The sequence below is a fragment of the Saccostrea cucullata genome, unplaced genomic scaffold (genome assembly GCF_032062105.1).
Source record: "Saccostrea cucullata isolate Sc308-1 unplaced genomic scaffold, CSIRO_AGI_Scuc_v1 ctg23102, whole genome shotgun sequence".
Taxonomy (NCBI): domain Eukaryota; kingdom Metazoa; phylum Mollusca; class Bivalvia; order Ostreida; family Ostreidae; genus Saccostrea; species Saccostrea cuccullata.
Genome location: NW_026932642.1, coordinates 1 through 5,322, shown reverse-complemented (window position 1 = coordinate 5,322; position 5,322 = coordinate 1). Strand labels below are relative to the sequence as shown.

At 29.7% G+C, this 5,322-nt stretch overlaps 2 long non-coding RNA genes across 2 annotated transcripts; one reads left to right on the top strand and one right to left on the bottom strand.

The window, feature by feature from the left end:
* Positions 1–102: 102 nt before the first annotated feature.
* On the top strand, positions 103–814 carry LOC134235717 (uncharacterized). The gene is made up of 2 exons (XR_009985470.1): positions 103–268; positions 589–814. It is a non-coding gene; the product is annotated as an uncharacterized LOC134235717 (long non-coding RNA).
* Positions 815–1,936: 1,122 nt separating this feature from the next.
* LOC134235716 (uncharacterized) lies at positions 1,937–2,977 on the bottom strand. Its single transcript, XR_009985469.1, has 3 exons — positions 2,900–2,977; positions 2,666–2,801; positions 1,937–1,988 (listed from the first exon to the last, which is right to left on the bottom strand). It is a non-coding gene; the product is annotated as an uncharacterized LOC134235716 (long non-coding RNA).
* Positions 2,978–5,322: the final 2,345 nt, after the last annotated feature.

Below are 5,322 nucleotides of genomic sequence, written 5' to 3'. Positions count from 1 at the left end.
AAGAAAATCAGTTTTTATAAAGACACAAGCATGTTTATAATTTAGAAGATGTCGACTTGAATCTGCTTTTGGATTTTTATCTCTTATTTAAAATGGATTTAATTGATTGATGTGTAAAAATCGTGTTTATGTAATGCTACAGATCAGAAAGTTACTTAGTGAAAGTATCCACAGAAATGATTCAGAAAGTTGGAGAGGTAGACTTTATTCATTACTGAGCAGTAATCAGCTCTCTGTGAACACGAAGGAGTTTTCATCACTCTCTAAAGTGAGTTTCATCATATGTATACATTAGCAAAACAAAAATGTCGGTGAAAGTTTATTTTCTCAAAGAAATGAGAAGCATTTTTAGTCATTTGAGAGTAACGTGTAAAAAACTAAAAAACTAACATGGCTTTTCTTGACATTCTACACGATAAACTGTTATATATCGATTTTTTTGTGTTGAAATATACAATTATATTTTTTTCTTTTTGATTGATTTTGAAACTGGGAGGTATATTACAGAAAACAAATTGAAATATATGTCATCTCGGTAAATCTTCGCCACTTTGAAACTGATTTAATTGAGAAATTTGATATTTCCAGGGAATTTCCTTCAAAGGCAGCTATAGAAACAACACAGCCCTGTGAACGTGCTTGGCAAAAGAACAAGATCTATGATTTCATGAACATAAAAATATCACCTGTCACGATAAAAGCTTTAAAAACTGAGTTTTCTCTGTTAGAGACTTAGTTAATATACTATTGTTCTATTTGATACATAACTTTGTTTTTTCATAAATTTCAAAAAGTCATTATTTGATTGAGACAACATTTCTATTTTTTTCAATCCTTTAAATTGATGTTGCCTATTTTCAACCGTGTTTGTAAGAAATGAAAAATTTGATGAAATCAAAAATCATCGATCTCAAAACTTCTATTACTATACAAATATGAGAACAAAATTGTAAAACATGGAACCATGAAGATAGGATAAGATGTTTAGGAGGTTAGAGAATCCCCTGATGACAGATCACAACCCCCCTAAGCGCTATGTATTGAGCATGTATTTACAAAATGTACGGGACATCTAGTAGTAAAGGATTCGAATAAATATAATGTCTAACAATTTAATCAGTTTTGAATTACAACGCAACTTGAATATGTATATATTTTATACAGCTCTTTCCAAATAATTGTTAATGCTTACTATAATTAGACGAATTTTCCAATCTACCTAAATAAATCGAAAATAATTTTAACGTGCAGATAAAGAATGCTTCATTACATCCAGATAACTTGTAATTAAAACTTTCAGATTTACTTTACTTGTTGACAATATCATCAATACTTACATAACATGTAAATCAAATATGAAAACTGCAATCAGTATTCAATTTCGAAGGTTAAAGTAAAGGATCAAAGCAAATAAGACATTCTAAAACATTAGAGGTGGGATCTCGTGCTGGCAAGTCACACCCACCGTGTGCTTCTTGTTTTAATAGGCAAAACGAAAATAATATCTAGAAAATTCAATATGAAAAAAAGATCTAACAATCAGTATAAATATTACTTTGGTTAGCATTTGATTTATTGATAGATTTTATTTCCTGACACGATTATTGTAAAGGCCATCTTAATTAATTGTTGAATGCTAACTTCAAGCGAGACTCTTAATATTCTTATTCCGTATGCCTGTATGTGAAAAGCTGAATGAAAGCAAGAGGTATTTACTTTTGCTTCAGGTGAAATCACAGGAAAAATGAAAAGTTATAAAACAATGCATAATTCTCAAGTATATTGATTTTATTTATTTAAAGATATTTAAATTCTCTTGTGAGTTTTCAAGAATCAGAATCGTTGCATTCGAAAGGAGGGATTTTAGCAGTTACAATTGGATAGTAATTTTTCCGAAGAAGTTTGATTTTCTGTGGTGTCCACTGAAAGTTGCTGTAGGACATCTTCTGAATTCTTCGACTGTTTCATCCAAAATCTGATCATATGTTCTAAACAATAAAAATATTACAAATTCAGAAGCATTTTCGCTTAGATGTTTTTGGGAAAACATTTATCCCAAAAATAAAAAGCTCATATTAGAAACATTGAATTCATAATCCTTCATTTTGTCATTAATGAAAAATTGTCTGCTCTTTCCATGCAACATTTTTCCATTCACAAGAGTTCAATGATTCAACAAGAAGTCAAATGACAAAGGACTTACAATAATCATTAGCAACAAATGCTCCTCTAAAATAATACGTTATCATTCATTTTAATATTCTGTTCAGTTGTCCATCTTTTCCGTGTCATTTACAATGAAAAATACAGTAAAAACAAACGAGCTCAAAAAATCTATTCAAACAACACAAATTTGAAGCTTGCCCAAGCTTTTCGACTGACACCACTGATTTAGGTAAATACTCAGCTGTGATTTTTGTCAGAGATTTGACTCTTCCAAATCCACTATATTTAATATTACATGGCAATATAACTTTAAAAGTTTTTTGAAGTTAGGCTTTGTTATCGTTTGGCATAAAATAACTGTATTAATATCTTTTTTCAATTTTTAAGTTTTTAGGTAAATGGATGGTTAAGTTTAGATTTTTTCCCTAAAAGATAAAAATTATTAAATTACTGAAACGCTTTAACACATTCTTATAATAAACGTGCGGCTTAAACTTACGTGCAGAAAGATTCTTTGGACACATCCGTTGTGATTTCGTGGTCCACGACAGATTTCATCAGGGGTCGCAATATCTTTGAGTAGTTATCAAGTTTCAAGTATATACTGTTAAGACATGGTCGCAAGTCTTGCATCACTGCAACGAAAGAGGGAGAATTTTATCAACCATCGCTGCAATAGAGGAAAATAAAATTCTTGGGAAAAAAATCTGTCTCATCATGACCAAAAACTTACTTGGGTATATAGGATTTATACAAAGGCTTGTTTCTGGGGTTGTAAAAATGGCAAGATAATCTCTCTCGTATGCACATTCTGGGTGTTGCCAAGTTCTTCTCCACAATCAAGGAGTTCCTGAGTGTATCTTTCAATAATGCCGGGTAAATGATAATTATTAGGTCATGAATCAAAGTTTTCATTTAATAGAAAAATTAAATATCCATGAATGGATAAAAATGTTTTTGAATGATGACTTAATTAAAAAGTCGAATTGACTAGTGATAAAAGATGAGAAGAAATCAAATAATTCTTTATAATATGTAAAAAAAAACTGCTGCCCGGTAAAATTCATATTCTGTCCTGCATGTTTCAGTTCAGTAATATTTTATTTTCATTTGTGGTAAAAGAAAAAGAAAGAAATTCATACATCAGAGAAACAGTTTGAAATTAAAAATGTCCCATCAGAAAGGAAAAGAAGAGATGTCATGAGAATTTGGAAAAAAGTAAAGATATATGTATATTAAAATACGTTGAAAGTATATACTAAAAACAGTTTAGCGACATCTTGCAACAGGTCAAGGTACATCTTCTATGTATAATTTATTTAGATCCTTATTTAGGTAAGGAAAGTATACAGTTTACCTATATAATTCTGAATTACAAAAAATTAAAAATGGTTACAAGGAAGAAAAATGTGTGGCTAGACTACTGTCCACAAATACGCTATTGATATAAATAGTATTTCTTGTCACTGGTCTATGGATATGATCAAAATAATTATCCTGAAAATTATTTTTATCTAAACGCTTACTTGCAATAACTGGTGAAAAAATTTTCTCCCAGGAAAAATTTCCCTTCCTCGTCCGTATTGTCTAATGTCGTTTCAGATTCAAAATAAATCCAGACAGCTTTTCTCCACGAAGGTAACGTTTGTGTATTCAGAATTGTCGTTATCTCGTCTCATCAAAACATTACCTACACGTTTTATTGTGAACAATAGTAACACAGTTTTAAAAAATATTTCTAACGTTTAGTCTTAATTGATATTTTAAAGACTAATATCACGTAACGTGTGTCTAGAAAAAAAAATCTGTGAGTGTCTTAAGTGTCTTTTTGTTGTTTTGTTCTCATTTAATTATTTCTTTATTCTTTGAGCAACTGAATTTATATTGTCTTTGTCAGGTGGCAATAAATTTTAAAAAATGAAAATATTGTTATTTTATAGAACACAACATTAAAAAGTATCTTTGGATATATTTGATAAACTTTGCTTTTAAATTATATAGACTAACCCATGGTGGGCTGGAAATATGTCGTGGTAATAAAAATCAAGAAAGAGAACTAACAAATATTCCACACTGCATCCTGTGCATCTTGACCATTCTCTCAAAACAACGTGGGAATAGGCACTGTAAACTTCATATATAAACAGTCAATGTATATATTATGCTTGATTTAACGAAGAAAATTTCTCCATCCCACACATGTAAAAGAGATGATTATCCTCTTTAAGTGATATTTATGAAAAGTTCAAAATATTAAAAACCATCCATTATAATATTTGACGTTTGACATGATAATTTTTCTGGATTACACTAATTATTTTACAAGATATAAAGATTGGCATGAAATTGATTTAAGATAATTACTTAGTAACTTCGTTCCAAACAGATCTTTGTAGATTTGGTTTGTTTGTCTCCAAAACGTTTGTTAAATATAAATATAAGTTTTAAAAACATTTTCCTCTACAGCTGTTCTTGATTATGATCAGTCTAAAATATGCAGTCACAGTTTTACATTTCACAAACCCGTGGTTTTTCAGCCATTTATTTTTGAAAATCGTTAAAATCGTATGACATTATAAATACAAGACTTAAAATAAGTCAATCAATGCAATTCTACATTAAAAAAAAATAATTTAATGTTTTTGAAAAAATTTTTAGGGGGGGGGGGGAGAATATTGTCATTTTTTTTTTTAAATCCATTGTCATATTAACTTAATTTAATGTTATATACTTTGATTCTGTCCCGGAAGCCTAGAGCTTTGAGATTCGCTTTATCATAACGTAAACTCACGCGCACGCACGTGCATGCGATTGCGCGCAAAATGACCTTCGTTCCGCACACCTACACTACACACCTATTAACCCTAAAAAGGTTTTAACTTAAGTCTGAAAAAAATATTATAAAGATGTTGGTGTAAAGATTAATTGAATTTCTAGCAAGGTTACTATTCGTTATTATTGCCATTACATTTGATTTAGTTCACATGCAACTTTTGTAACAATCTGTTTTAATTGAAATTCATGTTATGCTCTTTAAAGATAATTGCCAAAACTTACTTTAACTCATTTTTCGAGTTATATAAATAAATTGATCATGATTATGACTTAACTTGTAGATACAATGCTTTTTTCATCCAAACAGCGTGTTATAGCAAA